General features: G+C 44.6%; 1 protein-coding gene across 4 annotated transcripts in view; it reads right to left on the bottom strand.

The window, feature by feature from the left end:
• Positions 1–25995, bottom strand: part of ABAT (4-aminobutyrate aminotransferase) — a 63374-nt gene extending 37379 nt beyond the window's left edge. The window contains exon 1 of one of the 4 annotated variants that reach the window (XM_049791549.1): positions 25976–25995. The gene's annotated coding sequence lies outside the window, so the exon portion shown is untranslated. Of the gene's footprint in view, positions 1–7970; positions 8136–15348; positions 15401–23189; positions 23281–25975 lie in introns of those variants that run through there. The other 3 variants (XM_049791546.1, XM_049791548.1, XM_049791545.1) reach the window with 3 other exon arrangements.
• Between the last annotated feature and the right edge of the window lie 379 nt (positions 25996–26374).

Genomic DNA, 26374 nt, shown 5'->3' with positions numbered 1-26374 from the left:
TATTTTGGAATCTGCCACAGTGAGTAAACACTTGCACAACATTTGTGCGCACACTGGAAAAAGCTAGATTAAGGTAAAGTTTTGGGTCAGAAGTGTAAAGGGGACTAGTTAAATTTTTTCAGAAAAGAGTAACTTCACTTATAAGACAGGATTCATTTTATTTTTCACCCTCAGCTTTTTTCTTTATTTGTGCTAACTTTTGCATAATCAATGCATAAAGAAATATCCCAATACCATAAATTTCTTATCTCAGGACCATCCTCTAGCAAAAAACAAATGCAGTCTAAGTCAGTGAGACTACCACTGTGGAAAAAAAGCTGTTAAAGGCTGAATCAGCCCAGCACCTCTCACAATGATTAACCACCTTGATTGATGTCCCCTCTTCAAAGCTATTTATCTGGTCTGTACTTCTGCAATCTACAATTCCCTCCTTAAGTCTGCTCTGCAAAGTATTACTTTCTAAAAGTCTCTAGGAGTCTGTTCAAAGCTAACATGAACATAACTTTGCAGGAACTGACAAATGGAGCAGTGCAAACCTACCTATTGCAGAAGGCTGAAACCCACTGAGGTTTGCTTTGTCATTCTAATCTCCTTCAATCATCTCCAGTGGGTGTTTTGCTACCAGCTGACTAATCTACCTTCCCCCACAATGATGAGATGCCTCTTCACATACAAATCAAACATACCTTCCAGTCATGTTACATGGTTGTACCCACCAGTGTCCAGGTTTCCCTTCAGCGGTACCTACTCTTCCTTCCCTAGGTGAACCACTCCTACATCTTTGCTCCCAGAATGTTATTTTGTCTTTTACTTACATCTACTGTTTATCTTAAGTCCTTTAATAGCTAAAATACAGTATTCATAAAAGGGTCAAAAATATATTTGGAAATGGTATTGGCTTTCTGAAATACTCGTAAAAAAAAATTATTGCAAGAGGTTTAAAAATAAAGTAGCTTAGCCCTAATTTTCCTTGACAGTTGTTATATAAAATGTTTTACCATTTTCCAGTCCAGAGTCAGAATAAATCATGTAGTATCAGACGTGAGTATAACTAAAATCAACTACTTCTCCATCTCCATTATGCACACATATTCTCACAGGAGATCAGCTGATGTGATTGGTATAGTTGTCTAAGCACATGTTATTTGCTTATCATAATAACCAATTGAAATTTGCCTCCATAATTCATCTCTTGAACAATTCCCACCAGCCTAGCTTGTTCTAGCACTGCAAGCAGCCATGGCACAGTTTGCAAGCCAGCAGAAATCAGCTCTCATGCACGTGTCAAAACCGCAGCAAAGCCACGCTCCATCACCGCTGCTGCTTTGGAGCAACTGCATACAGTTTCAGATTCTTTAAAATCTAGGCAAAATACATCCACCAATTTCAGATATCAGACTGTAAAGGGGATAGGAAGGACAATGTTTGGATTAGATTTGTGATTAAACGCTAGCTGTCTTAGACCTCAAAGAACTGAGACTCTTCCAGAAAAAGAGATTCATAAAAGTCTTCTCTAAATATTTTTCCTCTAATGGCAACTGCCTGAACTGGAGAAGGCCGTCGTTACAGATGACTGTACAAAACAGCTATTCTGAAATGAATGTTCAATGCATCAATTTTGCAGATATATTTGCAAATATATTTGCATATATTTTTGTATGGAATTCTGCATTACATAAACACATGCATTGGCAAATACAGCTTAAGTCATAGTCACAAGAAAAATTATTTTCAAAGCAGAAGCTCAGTACAGTTTATGGAGCACATGAAACATAAGGATACGTGGACTTTTTTTAAATGCACACTGTGAAATTGGTTGTATTTTTTTTAAACGGCAGCTCTTAAAATTCTGTACTGAGTGATTATTTCTGACAGGCAAAATTAGTTACTAGGATCGACAACAGTCATTCAGTGCAGCAGCAGAAACCTATTGTGAACCATAAAGACACATTGTTTCTGTGAGCTAACAAGATTATGTTTCTTAGGTGGAACCCCTGGAAAAATAATAAAAAAAAAAAATTAGAGAGGGACCCCAGCATTCAGGGGCACTCGATCCCGACACAGGAGTGAAAATATACGAACTAGGAGTTCATATAGCATTCTTGCTTGCTAGCAGAGAAGCTAATGCAGCATGACATCTGGGTTTCAGACTGCAGCTTGCAACAACCTGCCTCTGAAAGCATCCTCGGGATAGATGCAAAGGTAAGAGGTGAAACAGAGACACTGCAAGACATGGACGAAGAGTCAGCACTGCAGATTTGCATCTCTTTCTTGCAATTCATGCGAGAGACACAGAAGCCTGTTTTAAATTCATGGGGGCACATTCATCTGTCCTTCAGCAGCTCCAAACCCATTTAACCAGGAACAATTAAGTGGTTTAGAAACAGCAGCACAAGCTGCACACAGCAATTACTCCCCAAGTCTTCACAATATGTATTTGGGGAGCAGGACGTAAAGGCAAATTCATTCCTTTCTTGCTGTATTCCTTTGCTTGACTTTTCTGTGATCCACAGCAGCCAGGGGATTGTCATGCTACACGTTAACTGTGAAATTCAAAACATCTCAAACTATCTTTTAGTCCTGTTCGCTCGGATCCCTCCTAATATGAAACCAGCACAAGGCTCGTTGGCTTCGTGCACGGTGCAGGGTCTGCTGGGGGGTGCAGGGACAGCAGCCCAAGGCCCTGAAGCGCGGGCAGATGCGTCCCCTCTCTGTGGGGATCCCACAGGCAGCACCCGCGTTACGCCTGAAAGCAAAACCACCCTTTCCACACCCCAGCCTGCCCTGGCATCCTGGAGGTGAGCTGGTACAGACGGTTTGCAAGGAGGGTGTTTCTCAAAGAGGTGAGAAGGCTCTTCAGTTCACAGCTCAGCATGCTTTGACACCGCATTTTTTGCATATGTTTTTAACAGTGGAAGAAACTGCAAACTGGGAGACCAAGTCAGCTGTGGTTGCTGTGACTGAAACAAAAGAACAATGTTGGAAAGCCTGGCAGCACTCGGGTAGCCATGCTGGAAGTGGGAATACACTGCAAAGCTGATTTTCTTTTGGAATTAGAAGTTCATTTCCTTGGCTTTACAGGGTAGTGAGTTCAACTACTGTTACAAAGACCCACAATGTGGTAACGCATTAGTGGTCCAGTTATTTGTGTTGTTTATCCTCCATGAGCTCTTGTTTCTCCTTTTCTAACCTCCACAATGCTCCCATACTTGCACATCAGGGCTCTTCAAACGGCTTTTCTGGAAGAGAATCAGCCTGGAATATATCAGTGGCGAGCTGGAAAGAGTTTGGATAGTGAGGCCAGGACATGGGCACTAAGAAGAGGGAGTCACAGATCCCATCACATAAGCAGTGCCAGCCGTACAGTAAGTCAGATGAGATAAGTAGTCCTGAAAGAGAGGAAAGATAAAACGGCTGCCAAAACCAGAGCTAGATGGGACTGCAGCTTCTGAGCTGAATAGGGACAAGCTTTCCAGCCTCATTCATGCTTCCCAAGCCCTATCATCTCTTACTCTGCAATAGCGTGACAAGTTATAATGAAAAATCTTAACCAGTCCTACATTCTGCACCCCATAAACTCCTGAAATCCCTTATTATGCTTTTTTTACTACTGTCATCAACTGCTGGCAGTGTTCTGTGCCTGGGCCTCACAAAAGAGAGTTGAAGGGCCCTGTCTTAAAAAAAACAGTGAAAACCCAAGGCTATTTGTTAAAGGGGGGCAAGTGTTCTGGTTTGCAGTGTTCATGAACAAACATCTTTCGTGACTTCGGTGATGCAGCTCAAGTATTTTACTTCTAAAAACAGCTCAAGGAGATCCCAGAGTCTGGAATATCCCCACAATTCACAAAGAAATCTAAGTATGGGTGAGGTGGAAGACAGTTGAGTCTGTCATCCATTAAACATAATCATGTCCTTCCTTAGTCTGCATTTGAGGTAGAACGGGTCAACCTAATGTCATTGCAGCATCTATGTAAAAAGATTCAATGTATACATTGAACAGCACTTGCTGTTTGAAAATGCACTGCAATCATTAAGTATCAACCCACGCTCCTCTGGGGAGATGGGGAATGTCCACATCCAATAGATCAAAGCAGGAAAAAACTGAATGACTTAACTAGTTGTTATTGACAGAGCGCAGGGTGACAATAGAAATCCTGACTTACTGCTTTAGGCACTTAAATGTAGTAAACAACAAAGTAAATTAAGAAGCCTGCCAGCATGTTGATGTATTTAACTGCAATTCACTTGATCCCAGAAGCAGAGTTAAGAGTTCATATATAGTCTATGTAGTTATGAAAGCCTGATTGCACACAACAAAATACAACAGGTCCTTTTACTTCAACAGGTTTTTTTCAAAGGTATAGTTCTGAAAAAAAATTTACTTAGCTCACAACAGCATTTGAAAGAGAAGTCTGAGTAACGCCAAGAATTTCTAGCGGTAGCTAGACTAAGGCTGTCTCAAATCATCACGGGAATAAGAAAGTCCTGGTAATAGGTAGTTGCAAGAAAATGTATATCTGGTGTTCATATAAGGCTGGCATTAGGTTTTCCATCCAGCATCTATACAAACCCAGCACAAAACAGAGCCGAAACACTCGACTTCAGGAAGAACAGTACCTAGCACCATCCTCATGAGATGGCACAGAAAAGGGAAACAAGCTGCTCCTCATCCAACTTGCTCAGCTAAAGGCCACAACCTCATACTTCAAAAGCAAAGGTGGTTTACAACCACCCCACGACATATCAAGGCCACATACAAGGATGACTACAGTGACCAAGACACTCTGAGGAAGAGGTCTGCTGGGTCTACGGGACCACCCACGCATTAAAAAGAGACCCCTGCGCACTTTGAAGCTCAACACTTATCTCGCGCAATTTCACAGGCAGCAGCCAAAAAAGTCAGTGCAAAGAGTGACTCTCACCAACGAATGGCAAGTTTGTTCTTGGAGAGCACAGCTCACCAAGGCACTTCACAGAATCATAGACTGGTCTGGGTTGGACGGGACCTTAAATATCATCTAGTTCCAACCCCCCTGCCATGGGCAGGGACACCTTCCACTAGACCAGGTTGCTCAAAGCCCCATCCAACCTGGCCTTGAACACCTCCAGGGATGGAGCACCCACAACCTCTCTAGGCAACGTGTTCCAGTGCCTCACCACCCTCACAATTAAGAACTTCTTCATTACACCTAATCTAAATCTACCCTTTTCCAGCTTAAAGCCACTACCCCTTGCCCTACCACTACATGCCCTTATAAAAAGTCCCTCTCAGCTTTCTTGTAGGCCCCCTTTAGGTACTGGAAGGCTTCTGCAAGGTCTCCCTGGAACCTTCTCTTCTCCAGGCTGAACAACCCCAACCCTCTCAGCCTGTCTTCATAGGAGAAGTACTCCAGCCCTCTGATCATCTTTGTGGCCCTTCTCTGGACTTGCTCCTACAGGTCCACGTCCTTCTTATGCTCGGGGCCCCAGAGCTGAATGCAGTACTGCAGGTGGGGTCTCACCAGAGCGGAGTAGAGGGGGACAATCACCTCCCTCGCCCTGCTGGCCGTGCTTCCTCGGATGCAGCCCAGGATACGGTTGGTTTTCTGGGCTGTGAGCACACACTGCTGGCTCACATCCAGTTTTTCATCCACTAATACCCCCCGAGTCCTTCTCTGCAGGGCTGCTCTCAATCCACTCATCGCCCAGCCTGTATTTGTGCTTGGGATTGCCCCGACCCACGTGCAGGACCTTGCACTTGGCCTTGTTGAACTTCATGAGGTTCACAAGGCCCCACCTCTCAAGCCTGTCAAGGTCCCTCTGGATGGCATCCCTTCCCTCCAGCGTGTCAACTGCACCACACAGCTTGGTGTTGTTGGCAACTTGCTGAAGGTGCACTCAGTCCCACTGTCCATGTTGCTGACAAACAGGTCAAACAGCACGAGTTCAAATACTGACCCCTGAAGAACGCCAAGCAACACTGACAACCAAACAAGTGACACTGATCTGCAAATGGAAACATGTATCTACCACCAAAATGGATTTTGCCAGAAAACACTTCACAAGCTGACAGTTGCTTTTGCTGTTTATGCCTCTAATAACCGTAACGGCTTTGTGTAGAACAGGATGTAATTGGAAACTCCATGATTGTACTTAAGTTGTCAAGGACACAGTTGTCATAGTTACAAGTAAGGCTCAAGTGTCTGTTATTCATGTTGCTTATTTATTTATTGACACCAACAGGATCAAACATTCCCACTACTATTCAGAAGAATAGAACTGGGGAGACTGGTTTTTGCCTTCAAGTCTTGACAAAACAGTAAATATTGCACACAACAGTATAAGTCTTCCCTAATAAACTGGCTTTTTTGCACAGCTACCTTATCTCACTCCAACATTCAGCTGGCATTCAAGTCAATCTGTTCTGAAAACTGCAGCAAAAGACCAAAGCAAGATGCAACACACAAGACAAAGACCTCACGTCCATAGCTTGGAAGTACTGTACAGTACCCATCATGACATGGCAATACCTACCTGCCTAATGAGGCCAACAACCAGGCCAGAGCTGAACCAGCAGTGAAGCTAGAACAGAAAACTTCAGTCCTCCCATCAGGTATTAAAACTCATCTACAGTCAGAAGTGTCATTACACTCATGTGTCCAGGTTGTCCTTCTTAGATGTCTTCCAAGCAGGGTTTGGTGGTTGGATATGAATACATCTTTCTTTCTTATCCTTTTTTTTTTTTACTTAAAAAAAAAAAAAAAGAAAAAAAAAAAAAAAAAAGAAAATCTTTCTGCCCTTGTCTGTTTTCCCTCTCTCCAACAAGTACTGGACCAAGAAAAGAATGCTGGTCCATAATCCAATGAATAAGGACAGGTAGGAATGTTGTGATTATGGCACACTAGTATTCAAGTGACCCACTAAACTTTTCAGCAGCAGCTCATTTTTGATTCAAGAACTATTGGAACAGTTAAGCTGGGATAAGATCTGCCTACACTGTCCCTGTGAAAGAAATACATTGTCTCAGGGAAAAAAAAAAAAAGGGATTGAAAAAGCATGTTAAAAATTGGGCAAGTTCCAGATCCACACCTAAAAATACCTCCATAAATGGCATAACTGTACACAAATGTTGGTAAAAACCAAGCACAACTAAACTACTATTAGCTGAAAAATTTTAATTTTTTCTTATTTTGTCATTCCTTAATAGCTCCCACCGAAAAAACCTGCACTTTGATATTTCAGTGAACTTTAGTAGTGAGCTACACATAAGAACCTCTCTTCAAGTCTGCATATTTTGAATCCATTACTTTAAATCAAGATGGCAACAACATATCCAAACCATGCCTGTTAATTTCCATACATTCCCCACACCAAAGCAGTTCAGCTCTCAAAGGGTTAAACACTTAAATTATGGCACAGCCTTGCTTTTCAGATTAGTTGCTTCACAAGCATTCCGTAGTTTTGGAAAAATTAAAGTATTGCAAAATACCCTCAAGTGGAGCTTCGTCTAAGGAAATTCAGTTATATTCCTTGTAAGATTTTATTCCTCAGCATCCTACCACTGCCTCCTCAGAGGTCATGAAAATAGATAAATAGCATCAAATAAAATGTACTGTAAAAGCACGATTTATTCTTCTGCTTCCTGAAGTCATAAAATAGCTCATTGGAGACAGCATGCACCAAACCAAGGGAAACATCTTACAACGGGAGCGAGTGCTCTGGTTTCTCAAGGTGACCCCCATTTCAGCTTGAGGACACAGAAAAGCAGACGCATGCAGGATATTTCTTTTACAAGGTGTCCAGCAAACAAACCAGGGAACAGCTAACCACGCATATCCATGACAGGGACATTTTAACATCACACACGCCTGCCCATACACAGAGACATACGTTCACCTCTGAACAGAAAGCACGGGAGCACAGCCCTTGCAGGCTAAGCCGGAGTCCGTGCTAACCCCCACCACACGCAGGCACAAGGCAAAGGCACTTACGTGACCTGATGAAAACTCCCCGCAGCCAGCTCGCCAGTCGAAAATGCTGCTCCCTCCTTCACTTTAGAGTCGGCTGCTGTTGGCTGCATTTGTGAGAAAAGCCATTGCTGTCAGCTCCCTCCAGCAGCCGCTCGCGACTGCCAGCAGCGAGGACAGGCATCACCCAGAGGAAACCCCGAGCTGCGACCCTGCAGCTTAGCTGGGGGAATGCCCCAGTTAATGAAAGTTAATGAAACCAGCTCCTGCAAGCTATGTCCCGTGCTCGGCCAAACCCAGTGGAGAGTAACACTCAACAGATCATCTGGTTCTGCCTGTTGCTACTCCGGTACCTCTGGCATGGGGGTGCAGCCCATCAGCTTGGACCCCTGGGAGTCTGAGTTCACCTGAATGCCTTCTCAGAAGGTTTCTGAAAACAAATTCCTGAGATGCACAGCCAGACTGTATTAATGTTTGAAACGGCCCCTTAGTTTTCAAGAATTGTGGAAGCTGGAGAACAGGTTTTGTCCTTAAACCCCTTGATTTTACTCTGGTTTGCAAATATCCCAGGCATACAACCATCATAAAATAACCTCAGTTTGGTTCAGGTCACGCACAGACACAGGCAGTACAACAGCCAGCACGCATCCTACCACCACCTCCTGTGCACTGCTCGAGACGGGGAACGGGAGAGACGCGAATATGCAAAGAGAACAACAGCAGCATCCCTTCAGGCCCGTGGACGCAGGGAAAGCAAGCACAGGGTGCCATCGCGGAGGCAGGGATGCCATCGCCAGGTTGCCATGGTGCCGGGGGGCAAGAGGGAAGATGCGCCAGTGCACAGGAAAAGGCTGAGCCGCTTCAGATTTAAATCCCTGTGACAGCGATTCGGCAGAGCCACTGCACGGTTGCTGTGGCAACCGACAAGTGAAAAATCACAGAGGAAATCTGTAATTATCACAAGCGAGATGGTGACTTACCCACTTTGGTAATCAGAGCATTAAAATGACTCAAGCAGAGGAGGGGGTGCTCCGTGCCCCCCAACAGGCAGGGCTGCACTGTAGCAGGGAGCCAGGGGCCGGATCCTAGCTGTGGGACCTGCCTTACGTTCTATCTCCCACAGGCTCCAGCTGCGGGATGCGACACGTTGGCAGGACGCTTTCCTAAGTGCAGGGTTTGAAGTCTGCCCGAGGCGCTGCGGCCGAAGCACCTGCATCCACGTGCTGCAAGGAGGGAGGCGAGGGAGCAGCCTGGTCCTCAGGGAACCAGCGTGAGCCCCAGACTTGTGCTGCGTGGTTCAGCACGAAGAAAAGCCTAAGACAGCAGATGGAAGGACAGATATCGGAAGGAAGCAACAAAGATAGAACACGCAATGCTTACGGGAAGAGGCTAAGGTCCCTGGCAATTTAGCAACTCCAGTTTGTGCTGCTGTTACAGCACCACGCTTTCTTCTTCCACCTTCTCTCAGTGCGACAACAGCAGCAGAATTGATTCGGTTGAGGTGGATGTTGTGATGATTACCATGCTAATACAGGAAAAACGAGGGACAGAAAGTCCTTCGGGTAGACCAAACACACTCTGCAGTCTTCTCCATTGTAACATTGTCCTGACACAGATAATTTACACACCAACAGATGTGATGCCAGCATCCACACAACCAATTCATATCCATTGCAGCAGTACATGTTTTAAAGTCACCATGTTGTTCTCCAGAGCTCTTCAACACAAAATGGACAATTGATCACCATCCAGACAAACTGCTAATGAAAATGCCATTAACACCAACATGGAGGGGAATCAGACATGGCTAACCCTGTTTCAGCTCCCTTCACCTTAAGACTGTGGCCTGGGATCCCCTGTGAGTACTAGCCCCTGTCGAGAAAGGAGCCCAGCCTGCAGTTGTTTATAAGACACATACCATACTACTCCGAAGTAACAAGTTGTTGATTGCATCCAAATTTAAGACTGAAGCTGATCCGTCACCTTCTTCAGAATTTAAAATCTGTTATTAATTACATACACAGACTGTAAATGACATTTTAAACTGGCCTGTACTGGTTGCCAGACAGTAAAACAAACTGCTGACTCTAAATTGCACTTGTTGACTAGCTAATCTACCACAGAAAGTGCAATAATCCTATTCAGAAAGATGGTTAGCGCAGGGACACATCACAAAGTAGAGGGGGAAGGACTGAGAAAAGTTGTACGTATTTACACTCGCCACATAAAACATTGGATTCAAAGGCAATGCTTTGTATCAGCGATTTATTACTACACTCATTCAATGAATAATCAGGATTACAGCTCCTAAGGGTGCACTCTGGGGAGATCGAGGTATGACAAAGAAATTCTTGTGCCTCTGCTGAGTGCTACCCTAAGGTGATGCAAGACTAAACTCATTTAACAAAATTATCTTGGATGAAAAGTATTTCTTATTGTGAAGTGCTACAGTAGTGCTAACAAGTTATATGACAACATCAACTAAAGACTCCAGTCAGCATCCTGCCCCACCATGCTAAGCTGTGTCATGTCCAACTGCTTGGAAACTCATCCAGAGAGAGAGTAATTCAGTAGTAGACTTTTATTTGTAGTGGATTTTTTTGTTTTAACCCTTGCATCAAATGGTGTCTCACTGGAAAGGGCATCACCAACCACCCACAATAAGCATACAATTGGCACTGATACAGTTTTCCAAAGACGACTTGTTACACTATCTTTCACTGTTAGAAAATAATCTCCTGCTTTAGCAGAATGAAAAGCATGTCTTTCCACTGTTAGAAATATTTTTATATATCAATACTACATACATTCTGAAATATATTATGATGATACAAGGCAAAATGGGGATCAGATTCTGGCCAGGCTGGTCCATAAGACCAAGCAAAAGCAGAAGATTAGTATAAAGGATATTTTGTTTTTATGGAAGATATTGGAAGGTTTAACTGTGTTATCAGCTGCAGGATTTCACTTCAAATGATGGCAAATTCCTCCAGAAGCAAATCTGTAGCCCTCCTTAATCCCTGCTTCATACTCTAGAAAGCGTCTGCTACAATTTGTTAGGAAAACCAAAGCATTTCAAACAACACACAGCTACTGTACTTGAGAAAAATTCAGTATCCAGAAATAGCAGCTCAAGGGTAGAGACAAGATGTCAAAATCCTAAACGTCATATACACCTGCAAGAAACAGGAACAGAACATATTAGTATCACAAAGCAGAGGGCAAGACACACTAGGATACTCAGCACCAAGTCCTAGTCCTCCTTCAAAAAACAGAGTTGCCACAAGACTAAAAAGGAGGGTCTCAGGAACCCAAACTTGCATGAAGAAAAGCAACACCCCTCTTAAGGGCTTGCCATGTTCAGAGAAGGAATAAAGCACTAACTGGAATCTCAAATCAACTTCTAGTTACTGTGAACAGTAACAGTAATTACTAGGTTCACTTAAAAAATATATCAAAAAAAAAATCTTTCAATGCAGTTGGAAGAAAACACTTTGTAAGACTGTATAAATGTTGACCCCAAGGTAATTATAAAAATCTGAGCAAACGATTTGCAGACTGAAGGATAAGAATCTTATTTGGACAAAGACGATTATCATGAAGGGCAAACCAGAAAATAAAAGGAAAAACTGGGATTGCTTAGCTTTGCAGGAAACCTAACACACTGCAGCTTTTCCAACCTGTGGCTAGTCAGAAGACTGCTTCCTACCCTAGCACATTCAATAACATTACACTAAGTGTACACAGGTAGTTTTTCTTCTCCGAAAGAAGTAAAAAGCTTCATGAACAGAGTGGAATCACCGCAATCAATACCACTAACATCCAGGGATTTCTTTTGGTGGGCAGACGCTGAGTTTAAAGAAGTCAGAGGTATGTGTGCAAGGGCACACCTGAACTGCACCTACATTACTTACAAATCAGTAACTGGTATAACTTACACTGACACAGGGAGAGAGTGGTATCAGCCCCCTCTGTTCTTCATATGCCACCTACTTTAATTTCCATTACTCGAGAACTTCACATTTGGAAGGAGGAGAAGGAAAGGGATATAGGAATTAAGCACAATTACTATGAATTTCTACTATTCAAAAGTCCTATTATTGCCTGTTTATTCAGGCAACAGGTTACAAAGAACAGCAATTGTGCAGTTTTCAAAACAGTTTAGGGAACATAGATAGGTACACAGCATTAATCAATAGACTCTGTGGCTAAATTCTCTAGTATGTTTTGAAAATTATTTCTGGGCTCCAGATGGACAAAGAAATTATTGCCAATCTGATTCATCAAGATACATATTTCTCAAGTGGTCCCTTTTACTTCACTGGGCCCATTCACAAAACTGTAGCTGTGAATGAGCCAAAGCACTCTTTTGAATTGAAAGCAAGGTAGAAAGACTGGTAACTGGAAGTCTCACTGAAGTTTATCAAAATCTGCAAGTTACCCACTGAGGAAAAAAACACATGGGTACTGCATAAACTGTGCTTATGTACTCCTTATATATTGCCTGTTTGACAAAAATAATGAAGCTGCTGTGTTACAACATTTCACACAAGTTCTAATACGTGGACACAAATTTGAGGAGGCAAATTAGACCTTACTAAGTGTGCTAATGGCTAAACTCACTGGGAAAGTCTTGTTGAGGCACATCTATACCGTGCTCCCTCTACTATTATGATAACAATGACACCCACATAAGAGACTGAGCACTGTTTTTTCAGTCTGGTACATACAAACTACGAATCACATGAATGTGAAGATCCTGTACGTCACATTTAGGTAGTTAAAAAGTGTTGGGCAGTTTTGGGAAGGCTGTTAGTACTGGGCAAATCTTTATAAAATTTTCTATTACGAGCTGAACAAGTCCAGCTTAGTTGCTGGAGTCAGAGAAGAGGGACCTGGAATCAAGAAACTGTTGAAGGAATCCTTGCATAACTGTGATGGTCAGAGGGGCTGCATAAATTGGGAGCTGGGACCCAAACCCAGTATATTATGTCAGCTGCTTCTGGAATCACAGAAGATACCCACAATTTCCATTTCATAAAGAAGGCCCATTGGACTGGAATTACAGACAAGCTAACAAGCTAAAAGCAGGAATGGAAAACAACTGATTTTTAAGGATTTGAGAGGGAACTTTTTCTGGAATATCTACTTGCACCCACACACCAAGCATGTTTTGAAACCTTGTGAGAACTACCTGAAGCCAGCATCCGTGCCACCGCCAGCTGGTGTCAGTGCTGCACACCTTGCCTCCTGGCACCAACCATTTCAGAGCAGCTCTGCACTGACTCTATTCATTTCCAGCAACCACAAGGGCCGCTGGATGTCCTGCAGCACCGCAAATATCCCAAGAGGAACATCCATGGGTGCTGCAAGGAAATATCTTGCAAATGTAGGTTGTAAGGATGAGTATTAAGTAATTAATCAGCTGGCAATACCACTAGCCTTCATGTTGCAGGACAGGTATGAGATTTTGCTCTCTGTCAAATACCACAAAAGTGCTGTAATAAGGGCAGAGAAAGGCATCTTAATGTAAGCTGTCCACTGGCATGGGGCAGCAGCTATCCTCTCTTTTTGCACTCTCAGACAAGCCTGCCTCTGTAACTATAATATTGCCACAAAGGCACTAATAAACACTAGGAATGACTGTCGTATCAAAAAGAGATCAAGCTAAGTCTACTGCTAGTATAATTTTAAGCAGCTCCCCCAAGTTACTCCAGGATGAATACAGTCAGTATGGAACAAGGAGCTAGTAGTTAGGTTAAACTGGTGTTTATTTATTTAAGAAAAAGCTGTTAAGAGCAATATTCATCTTTCTAAGGATAGCTCATGAAAGTAAGCAGCGCTAGCACAATGGGACAACGGGACAGCAGAGCACTTCCCTTCAGAGCATGGCCCTCCATCCTCCTTCAGTGGTACTTAACCTCTCCCTCTCAAGAGGCCCCAAGAGAGCACTGTCATAGCAGCTCAGGGAAACAAGCAAAAAAAAAAAGAAAAAGGCACATTTTTCTTCTCCTTCATAAAATCAGGGTTTCACCAAATGGATGCAACTGCAGGATTTATCAGTAATGAGATAATTCTTCATAAAAGTTACTAAATCACATGCTTTGTTAGCCTTTAGAAGTACTGTGTCAGTATTATCTCAAGCTGCACCTTTTCGCTTTCTGCTGTTAACTAGTGACAGTAGCTGAAAGAGATAATCAGACGTAGAAGTTTCGCAACAGATGAGAGGAATGCGGCTGCAAGCCTGCAAAGCTTGCTTACCAGCCAGAGAAGAGGATCAGTTATGCAAGGTTGCATATGGATTTTGACCAGATGAACTTTCTCCTCCCTCTTCCATTCAGAGCAATAAAACTGGACCCGTGAACTGTTTCCCATCGTTTATCAGATCACTCTGGAACACGATTTTCCCCTGCATATTTTCAGGGGAAAAAAAAAAATATACACTTTACGCAAGCGCTGCATCCAGAAATTATGTATGGTATCACCCAACCAACCTTGGGTTTGCAAGGATAGTAGCATCTTCTTAGCCTCTTTTCTGAAGAGCTCCACTTTCATCTAGCTCTCCTGTCACCTGCATAGCTCAGTCTCCCATCCACACCGGAGAGATTCCCAGTTTGGAGAAAAGACATCATCAAACTCTTCACAGCATCCAGTGTAGTCACAAGTTCGGCTCAGAGAAAACAAGGTACACCAGTGAAAGGAAACAACTGAGCAGTGTGAGGAAGAAGAGGTCCAACCAGAGTAGCAACCATGCTTGACTCACTGTTGAAACATCACCTACCCATGAACCCGTGTTCATTATCAGTCCTACCATTTTGACTGAACGAAGTCCCACTACACCAAAATCTACAGAGAAGCAAAAGAACAAACTCTGAACTCATTCATGATCATGTAATAGTCCAATTTTTATGAATAAATTAACACAAGGAATCTTACAGGTTGCATCAGAAGAGGTATTTTCCAATCACCTTCTTGGTGAAGGAAAAATAAAGATTACTGATGAGAATTTAAGCAGGTAAGTCACTGATCTCCTGCTACTGCTAAAAGGCATTTCTTAAAGAACTGGCATTTTGGACTTCACAATTGGAAGAAAAAAAGCACAAGATTTGTTACCTATAGTTACTGCAACACACAGATGGTTGCTGGGATCACAGAAGTCTTCCCAGTCAAAGGCTCCAAAACATCATGAATCTAGCCCCTAGCACTGCTTGTCATTATCTCCATTTGCCTCTACTCCCTCTCTTAATAACACAACATAGCCCTTTTTATGTTTTTCTTAAGCTGCTTTTTACAACAGCCAAGGCAGAAGCATCACGTTACAGCAGTTAGGCCAGCCCCTTACAACACCCGCTGCCCAAACCATGGAACAAACTGAAGATTTTCACCCCTGTAACTCCATTACCTGGTAAAACTGCACTGCAAACAAGGAGCGTGGAGTTCATCTGAGCCAGCTTATCCTCTGCTTTCCTACCTCCACCAGCACACTCTGATTGTGTAATCCTATTTCCCTCTCCGGGAAGCTGCATTGCAGCAATAGCTGTGGAGCAAAAAACAAGGTTTGCTTTATCCTGGAGCTGGGACGAGAGAACATTGAGGTGGATGGCAGTATGGTCCATAGAGGTAAAACACATCCCTCAAGCCTGCTGTCTGGGGACCGTCGCTGTCAGTACACTCAGCAGCATGCTTCGCCTGAAATGATGAAATCGGTAAGGATTCCGAAGTCACGGCCTCTCGCCTGTCCATAGCACTGTGTGGTAGGATTACGCTCTGGCCTGCTGCCAGGAAGCATCTTATGCCCAAAATCTGTCCTGTCATGCCAGAGCAGTTTGTTTTGGTTTCTAAACAGCTTTTTAACCTGCCATATTCTCTAATTCCCACTGAGGCAATAATTTATATAATCAGAGTTATACAATGAGCTGTTAAAAATGCTTCAATACAATCCTACTTCCAGTGTCCTAATTTTTTTTTGGTGTACATCGCAACACTAATATCAAGCAAGCACCTGGCAAAAAATGTGTCATTCACACCAGATGCGGAAAGAGAGGTGACAGAGAAGAACAAGATGGCTGGTTCCCATTATTTGGCATCTAACAGGAAGAAAGCCTGACAGATCTGGAAAAAACATAATACAAACAAAAAAATATGACTGCTAATAAGTTACACCAAGCTTATTAAAAATGCTTAAATTTTATGTTATTTATGATACTTATTCATATTTTTGTATTATTGCCAGACCAATTTAAAACATACGAGTTGATTTCAGTTGTGTTTACTGTCAAGGGATACTGCCAAGACCTCTGCACGCTCTACCCTTTGCTAAAAGAGGAAGCCAAAATTGGCATGCTGTTGTGATGTTCAAAGTCTTTAATCAAGATTAAGCCTGATGTGATACAAATACAGATGAGGGATATTATTCTTTCCTTTCCCTGCAAACTACTTTCTTTTTTTTTTCCGTTTTCCTCAGTGGCTTCTGCAAGCCTATATACTTGCATTACTTCATTCAGAAAGGGAAAGCGCTGAAAGGACAAGAGGTGCCATCTTTTGTGAAAAAATCTGTAAGGTTGTTCATTTGCTAGGTAGGAAGGAGGAAGAGGAAGGGGTGATTTAATACCAAGATTACAGGCGAGAAAACTAGCATGAAATCATCCAGCACTAGGGTACGGATTTCTATGAAGAGCTTGCTGCCTTGTGCTTTGCCTGGTACAAGGCTTACAGATGGAAGCTGGATACTTTAAAATTGAGCCAAACATCAAAAATAGGACATCATGAAAACTTCATCACTAATTTATGTCTTCTCCCAACACCCACTGTTTTTCTTCTGTGAGAAACCAGTGATGAAACCAAGGTTAAAAGGGGAAGAAAAAAAATAAAGGCCTCAACCCCACCGTCCCCCCAAACTCCGAACAAACAACTAGAAAGAAAACCTTGTGCTGGGAAACCACACTCTTTGGTAACTCTTCCACACCCATAAATATATCCCAGTGCTTTCTAGCCATCCAACTGACCCACAAGTAACCTGTGTACTCCAGGCTGAGATGACCGCTAACATCGCTGGCAGGACAGCACCTCTCCTGACATTTTCTTTCAGTTTACCCTCTCCACACGAGCAAGTCTTTTATCCAACAGGCTAGCGTATGTTCTGCTATACCTCCTGCAGAGTTATAATGTTCTTCCAGTCAAAAGCATTTGTTTTTAGAGCTGACAGGTAGGACAAAGAGTCCTTAAAACAGATCTGAGACACAGTAAACACAAGGGCTGGAAAGCTACGCAGAAGACCAGTAGAAATAGGGAGACTGTCACTCTGATGCTGCAGGCAGGCTAACAGGCTTCAGGAAAGAAAAAGTGGTGCTCGTGACATGCAGATGGCAGAAGAGATGAAAGGGAACGTGAGAAAGACGCACTGATCCTGACGCCAGGATCCATGCTCACAAACACGGCTGATACAGCTGTGAAAGCGGCACTGTCAGTTGGGAACAGAGAGCAGACTTTGACACGGGAACCTGAATCCAAATCTCTCTGCTGACTCAGTGAAAAGTATAGTAAGGGAGTCAGCACAAAATACGAACGCACTATAAACCAAAGGAAGCATGTGCCAATTTCTTCCACAATGGCAGTCTCCTCCTGTGGCTAAGGAACAGCTTTCTGCTCGGGAAGACCACATCTCAGTGATGCACCCCCAGTACCATCACCCTTGTGCAGAGGCTCCCAGCAGCCACCCACGTCTGCCAAGCTGGGCTGGGAAAGGGCATGCTGTCGTATCCCAAACAGGCCAAGGCTAAACTGGATTCTACTTGTGTATTTTAGCAGGTGGCAGGTAAGAATTGCTCAAAGAGTGATTACTCAGTCTCTCTGCTGTTAACCAGCCAATTTTCTGCCCCAGATCTAGCTAGGAATGTATTAAAAAAGAAAAAAAAAAGTACTTGAACTATGCCAGGTTTCAAACTCCAGGCATTTCAAGGACATTGCTAAAAAATTCCTACATGAAATAGAATTATATATGGGTACAACAGTTGCAAAGCAACGTATTTTCATTTGTAAAATTAAAACTGAACTTTCTTTGGGGATGGCAAGGAAACTTTCATCTGGAATAAGCAGTATTTTTAAGTGTTTGAGATAAGGAAAGCTGGAGACAGGTTTAAAAGTTGTTTTATGCTCAGAATTACAGCTGTACAGCTAAATCAGTAGTTTGGCACTTCATCCTGTCACCTACAATGTACTTGAGACATACTGACTTTTTACATGAAATCTTTAGTAAGCTGCATTACTCTAAACTGCCACCAGAAACACCACCAGAATTAGATTTTAATTTTTAATCTACTGAGTTTTGCAAGAGTCACAAGAAGATAAACACTTCTTAGAGAGCTCCACTCCCTGCCAATGCTGAGTTGTATTTCAGTGAAATCATAAAATCAAAATGGGAAACTCACCAAGTCTGAAGGTTTATTGCCTTTAAAGTGCTTTATACCTTGCCACAGAAAGAGTTATATACTACACTGCCTTTCAGCCAAAGGCCAAAATAAGAGTTTGATACAGTATAACATAAGCACTCATCTACACAAATACTTTTTTCCTGCATTAAAAATGAGAGAGATTCACTAAAATAATTGCAGTAGATTGTATAAAGGGGACTCACTTAAGTTTGAATAACTAAGTTCATATTCCTGGCTCTTTTCTTCGAGCTGGCAGCATTCACTTAGTGAAGGCAGTACTTCTAGTTGAGTGGTTTTAGCGCTTTCTCACATCAACCAGCACAGTGCAGCTTTATCATTTTTTAAAAAGTTCATCACTAGGGCAGACCTGTGTCCTTGACACTGCAGGTGTCAAGCTTTCAGAAGTACAGCTTCAGAAGCGACTGCAATATACCTTCAACAAAGGCAGCTAGTGAGATCAGCTGCTAGCTGGTGCAGTAAAATAATTAAATGACTATCCAGCCTGAGCTAGAACACGTATTCGTTTCCTCAACAGAATTTACAACTGTATAAGCTGCCATGCACAAAACGCAAAAATTCTCCAAATCCACAAACTAGGACAGAACAACATAAACTTCACACTGCAAAAAGTGGGATTTCTTTTCAAAAGAAACTCATACTCTCTGAAAATGTTCCCTCTTGTGCAGATAGATGTATCACCACTGGACAGCAAGAGAGACAAACTTCTTCTTCCATATAACCAAGAACTGCAACGCGTAACCAAGGTTCCTGCCCAATTCTTCTCAATTTCTAGTATCTGGCTAATTAAGAGATGGGAAATGAACAGTAAAATATTTTGCAAAAGGAAAGACAAACAATCTAATACAAGGATGCAGTATGCCACCCTACTCCCACAGATCAGAAAAGTCTGAAAGCCACAGAAACAGTTTAGGACAATATTCTCCATTTTATACACTTTGCATGCTTTAGAAAACTCCCAGAATACTGTTATTTTTGCACAAACACCATATGGCTAAGAAAACATCACTTTCTCTGTTTTCCTGGCCCACAGCCGTCATTTCAGGAAACAGGACTGTGATCTGATAAAACAGATCACAAAATTCAGAAACAAAGAGGTGACAGAGATGTATGGCTTTCAAGTCACAGAGCAGTGGCTGGTAGAATTATCTACTTTAAGCTGGCAGCAGCTCCAACCCCTAAGGCAACCTCTTCTGTTCATAAAGAAAAGGAATTTGAAAGCAGATCAGTCTGGAACATGAATAAGGTGTTTTCAGCCTCCTGAAAGATAAATCTGTTACATAAGTTTTCAAGCATATCAATCCTTCCATAGGTGATAGGCCCACACTGATAATTATCTGTGTAGCATATTCATGGTCTTTAAGCTGCAGTGCTCCTCATGTGTCATTTTTGCATTACTTACCTATACTTTCACAGATTCCTACACATCATTACTAGCTGCTCTCATACTGATGGAATCCAGCTCTTTTCTATTGCCTACTCTTTCAAATGTGCTAAGATACCTCACTACTTGATTCAGACCTACCATTATGCCCAAAAACCTTAAGAGCTTATAAAGAGCTCTAAAAGAAGAGTAGGGACTACCGGAAAACCCTGCTTGAACAAAAATGGTGCACACAGATTGACAATTTGCAGCATACAAAAGGAAATGAAACGGTCTTTGAAAACAATGAAGATGAGAAATGTTTTGCATGAAATCTGAGAATTACCCCATCAAGACGTATTCCTTTCTTCTCCCTGCTCCCTCTCGCAAAGGCAAAGCCAAGAGCAAAGGAGATTCATCAAGTTCACCAAGTTCAGAGAGTCGCCATTCCATTAAAAGTTTCTGGTATACAGACAATACAGCAAGATTTTAAGATACAACAGGGTTCTATCTTAACAACAGGGATAGAACAATGAACGTTCATATGGTGTACACACGTACCACTGCTAAAGAGCCCTTTTTTCTGAGACATTTCCACAAGCTGTTTCCATTTGGATAAGAAAGAAAGGGAATCTTAATTTGTACTTGAAACAGCTACAAATTTTCAAAAGTGTTTCTGGAATGGACTCTCAATCCTAGAAGTCATAGAACAGAGCTGGGAAGTCAAGAACCAGATCCAATTTGTCTTAGACCAGCTGTGACATCTTCCTAATTCTGTGAATCCTGATGTTATAATCACTGAAAGTATGAAGTTAAGCACTAGTGTCAGTATGTGTCATGAGGTAACTTGAGCTGCTTTAATTCAGACACAGTGATCAGAGCACAAACCAGAAGGAACATTCCGCAGTCAGAGTAACACCTCTGAGGGCAGGAGTCGTCCCTGTCAGCACACCCAGCAGGGCTGAGATCTGTGCAGTTGTGCCTAAACACACAGGCAACTATTGCTAGACTGCTGACGAATACAGCTGTAGGGTATACAAGGCATTGTACAAACTGTTCTGAACCTTCACTGTTAAGCACTATACAAACCAGACAGGGCAAGGGGAACCACCTGGAGACCTTTAAGCTGCTGGGAGGTGCAGCAAGAAATGGTTTGGATGTATACATGCATGGCCTGTGAGCATCTTATTTCCTCTCTGCTTCTGAAAGAATCCAGATCAGGACATTTTCCTTCTCCAATGACAGCACAGCTGCCAGCAGGACACCTACTGATTTGCTTAGTGTTTATTTGTATGCTGTACTTGCTTACTGCCTCCTGGGCATAAATACCTAATTTTATCCACTTATTTCAGTTCACTTTGTATCTGAATGTACAAGACACCTCACTGTACAGTATGCCTCTAAGCCTGTTATTCCTCAGAAGACTAAAGGGTTGAGCTTTGGAGAAAGCAGTTCTATTGCATTTTTTTCCCCATGCATTTTACATGTGGTCAGCTTGTCTAACAACACTGTACACAGGCTCAGGTCTCCATTATCTGGAGAAGTCTGCATCACAGTCTTTTGCACTCTGGATTGTCCAAGAGGCACAACAGTATAATGGCAGAGCACTGGCTGACTGCAGGCAACAGAAGACCTGAACACCGACCCCAAGTCCAAAAGGCTACCCAGCAGGTTACTTGCAATACCAGCTTTCCTGTATCTATGTTTTCCCATCCGTACAGTCAGTCCAGTGATGTTTAACTCATTTGTGAAGCACTTTAGACACTAAGGATGAGAAACACTATGACATCCAGATACTACTCTTCTTTGCATATGCTGTGCGTTAGTAGTACTGTGAGCTACAATCCAGCATTTGAATCGCTAACCTCCAAGTCTGCATACGTAACTCCAGTCAGAGAAGACAAACTGATCCCAGACCCATTTACCCAATACTCACAGTACTCAAGTACACAGAAAGACCAATTACAGTAAAAAAAACCAACAACCAACCAACGCAACAAGAGCTGCAAAATGTGTCCTCAATTCAATTTATAATACAATAATCAGACTATAACGGGATTCAATAGGCAATTTCCTTATTGTAGAGCTTCCAGAAACTAACCCTCCTAGTACCCTCCTTTTATACCAGTTGGCTTTCATCCCATACTGAATTCATTGCCTCAAATTATAGGAACAAACACTCTTTTAAGGAGCCCACACCCATAAGCCATGCTTTTGAACTGCAGGGCAAAATCCAATTTTTTGATTTGAACATTCATCACTGCTTACAAAATTACTTGGAAATCTCCCACAATAGTTCAGTTTCTTTGCATATCATTCCCTTCACTACATTTTATAAACAGAGATGGAGAATCACAGAGGCAAAAGCCAAGCTAGGCAAAGCTCTGGCCAAACAGCCACACGCTACTTTAAAGCACAAATGAAGGTAAGGGAAGTGAGGCCAGGGAGGTCTCAAGGCAAAGCCTGAGGTTTTGCATCACAAGCACCAGCTGGAGAACAGAAAACTGAAAAGAACTGGCGAATCTCAGCTGGAAGCGCAGCAGTAGGCCTCCATAAACACCATTACTGAAGATTTCCACTCAGCTGGCTGCGATACATTAAGAAGGGGAGAGCTACATGCAAAGCCAATCGCGTTTTCCCCACGGTACGCATATATTTTACGTCTCCTCGCGGGTTTTGTGCCCTCGCATTCCCTGCTTTTCCCCTTTCCGCAGGTGTGTCGTGGGACACCAGCCCTACGGACGGTGCGGCTGCGAGGGGCGCAGACCCTGACACTCGCCGCCTCCTTACGCAGCGAAACTCGGGGAGAGCCGCAAATCCTCCTGGTCAGGACGGTCGCCCGAATCCACCGGCAACGACTGCCGGCTGCGCCCTGCCTGGCACTTGCGGGGCCCGCCACCGCGCTCGGGTCTGACGAAAAAAGGACTCCCCGAGGGTGTCAGCACCCCGAAGGCTGACGGCAGCGGGGGCAGGGGCAGCCCCCTGCGGCACACGCCGCCGCGGCCGCTCCGCCCGCACCTACGCGCTCGCCCAGCGGGAGCCGAGGGGAGAGGGGCCACGGCCGGATCCCCCGGGAAGCCCCGGCGCCATCCCCTGCGGGGGACGGCGATGGAGGGACGCCCGGCAGCCTCCCGCCGCGGGCAGGGGCCCCGGAGAGGGGGCGGGCGAGGGCAGCCCGCTCGCCTTCCCCACCGCACGCCGAGCGGCAGGGCGACGCGGGGCTCCCCCGGCGAGGAGGGGCGCCGCCGCCCGAGGGGCTGGAGGCGGTGAGGGAGGGGTGCCGCCGGGCCGCGCTCCCAGCCCGGCGGGGCCCACGGGGAGTCCCGCTCTGCCGGGCAGGAGCGGGGAGCGCCGGGGAGGCTCAGGCGGGCTCCCCCCGCCCCGAGCAGGCCAGCGTCCCGGCCGCCGGCCCCGCGCGGTTCCGCCGCTCACCGGGAGGTGCGGGGCTGCGTCTTCCCCCGGCCGCCGCGCTCCGTGGTGCCGGGCCGGCCAGGCGCCACCGCCGCCGCCGCCTCAGGCCCCCGCGCTCGCTGCCCGCGCGCGGCCCCGCCGCCGCTCTCCGCCCGGCTCCGCGCGCCGCAGCCAATCGGCGCCGCCGCCGCCCGCAGCCCCGCGCCCAGCGCGGCCAATGGGGGCGCGGGGAGGCGGGGGGCGGGGCGGACCCCAGCGCGGTGCCGCGGCCTTGCGCTGTGGGGAGCGGCCCCGGTGTGTGTGTGTGTGTGTGTGTGTCTGTCTGTCTGTCTGTCCGTCTGTCTGCCTGCCTGCTTCCCTCCCTCCCCCGCGGAGCGACCCAGCACCCGGGCGGAGGAGGAACCGGGTACGTGAAGGGCCCCAGGGCCGGCCTCGCCGTCTGGAGGCACGGGGGACACCCCCTGCTCCCGGGGACGGCTGATGACCGAAGCCTCGCTGACCGCCCGCCCGGCTGCGGCCGGACCCGACTCGTACCGGCGGCCACGGCGCGCTCCCGCAGAGCGGAGATGGCCCGCGCGGGCTACCGGGCACATCTGGCAGGGAAACCAAGGAGGAGGAACCGGAGTCCTGCGGCTGGCACTGGCAGCTCCTGTCCTCTTGAAAGGGGAGCTGCCAGCCTGCTTCCCTCGGCGCCGTAGGCCGCGGTGTGTCCGAGAGAAGGGCAGGGCGCGGTGGGAATCTGGGTCTGCGCTACTACAGCTTCACAAAGACCTACCGTCCTTTCATTAATTCCTAGTATTTACCTGCAGCCACTTGGGACATACTTAGTTCAGCAAACACAGCAACGGGGGAAGTCAGTTGGGCTTTTAACTCTGATTAGAAATTCAAGTGAAACCTAGTATCGATGCCAAACTCCAAATCTAAAATCCAAGTCTTCGCTAATATTGAAGACTGACCTAGAGCAAACGTTTTCTTGTAGATGGGAGCGGATCGAAGCAGCTAGATGCGATGCGGCGGCTAGATGCGGTGTGCGTGGCAGTGACATGCCGATGGCACGTGAATCCTCCTCCTCCCCAACACCATGCATGTCCCTACCAATGAGCCAGTCCAGAATGCAGACGAGATTTAAGTCAGTAGCAGACCTGATGCATCAGGAGATTTATAGCCAGGATTCAATCCTCTCTGAAGACCTCAGCAATCAATCAACTCTCTCTGTAGTGTGGGAGTGGGACTCCGCACCAACATTAAGCTTTCACAATAGTTTCTCTATAAGCAATAACGACCTCTTCTTCTGTCACTGTTTATCTCATCTAGAGCAATGTGGTATCTGCAGACACAAAACTGCCCTTGAAACTCCCACCGAATAATAAATATTATGTATCTCCTCCACAACAGAAGCTATTGCAAGCACGTTGAATCCTATGTGGACTCTCATCTCACAGAATTCTAGGTCTCATTCACCGTCTTGGTTTTCTCCAAAACCTAAGACCTGGCTAACAAAAGGCCAACAGAAGCTTCTGAAATGTACACACCTCCCTCTCCTCTCCTGTGACCAACACGCAGGCATCGTCTCCCCTTTCAGATGACTTCACAAGAGAACTCTTGCACTGGGATTCACAACAGACGCACACTTAGTCACAAGAGAGAAGAGCTGTCAGACCCTGCTCAGCCCTCAAGTACCTCCACTGAAGGCTCCAAGGAGTATCCTGGAGCAGGTATCGTGGCAGAGCAGCTGGAGGCCACTAGACAGGAGAGCTGAACAGGACACAAGCAAGGCAGGAACCCTGCAGGCTCTGAGCTGCCAAAGCTGTTCTTTTTGCTGCAAACACCACGGATTTGCAAATGGTGTGACAGGACCCTTCTGTCTCTGCACACACCACTCGAGGCTGAGCAGTCTATACCTCTTCATTTCCACTTATCCTGGGTAGAACTCTTAACATCTGTCACAGTTTATTACAATAAGAAAGATTTAATGGTCCAAAATTGCAAGAAAGGCAGCAGCTTAGCCATTAAGAAAACCTTTGTATCAGAAAGGATAATAAAGCACTAGAGCAGATTACTGGGAGAAATACAGGCCCTCTGTCATGAGAGCCTTTAATAAGAATCAAGACAAACGCTCATCACAATTTTCAGATAAGTACAACTCTGCTTTGAGAGGAAAATAGAGCAGGTAATTTATTGGTAAACCTGCTACTGACATCCTGTCAAGCAGGAAATTACTTGGACCATTACAGAGCAGTAAACTACTTTCCTCGTTGCATCTTGTAACTCACTGTTAACTTTCTTGCCTCACTCACTGTATTTATTTTTCCTCATCTTTGAGGCAGGAGTTAATGTTACTTTTTAATTATTATTAATAAACATCTTGTCACTACCTGATCCACTATCAAATATACACAGTATTCAAAGGGAAAAACAGCATTTCCCAAAGAATGGAAAGATGAGCCACTTGACAAGTACAAGGGATTACATGGTACAGCCACTTGTGCTAGCACCAGACTGCACTCACAGACTGGAAAGGCATTTTTGGATCATATATTCCCATAATAAACTGTCTTCTCCCTTTTCCAAATAACTTACTTTATAGTTAGTGCTAGTGTATTATTTTCATTGCCTGATCAGCTCAAGTCCTAGGAGTATAAACATAAAACAAGACTCCCTTCTTTCAGAATCAGTTATAAGAAACTGGAGAGAACAAAATCCATCAAATAAGAGAATTTTTATAGAGTACAGTTTGCTGTCACTACCCCTATTACAAAAGAAAATCCCTCACACGAAGGGAGCAGGAGCTTAGAGAATACACTCACCTTGCTGAAGAAGCTAGGGATGTTCCTTCACATCTGCTCTTCCAGAAACCACTGGCACCGGCTTAGGCAAGCAATCTGTAAACACACGCACACATACATGTAGATATTATCTTACTGCATTTGGGTGCTGGTATTGTTAAAAGAAACTCCGTATGCCACCTGCTGGAAGAATCCTTCTCTGAGGCAATACGCTGTACATCTGACCACTCTGTGGCAGCCTAAAGGCAGTATTTTTCAAGATGAATCTTTACCCTGTTAATACACCAAACCTTCAGCACAGATGCACAGGACACACAGAAAGTCAGGGTCAGGATGAGTGAAACAAAAGCAGGATGAAGTCTGTAAGAAAATACAAGCCTTTGGACCTATGTCACATGCCAAAGCATATGAAAGCCTAGC

The sequence above is a fragment of the Accipiter gentilis genome, chromosome 33 (genome assembly GCF_929443795.1).
Source record: "Accipiter gentilis chromosome 33, bAccGen1.1, whole genome shotgun sequence".
In the NCBI taxonomy this organism is placed as follows: Eukaryota; Metazoa; Chordata; class Aves; order Accipitriformes; family Accipitridae; genus Astur; species Astur gentilis.
Note: the sequence above shows the minus strand (reverse complement) of the source record. Positions and strands in the feature narration are given on the sequence as shown.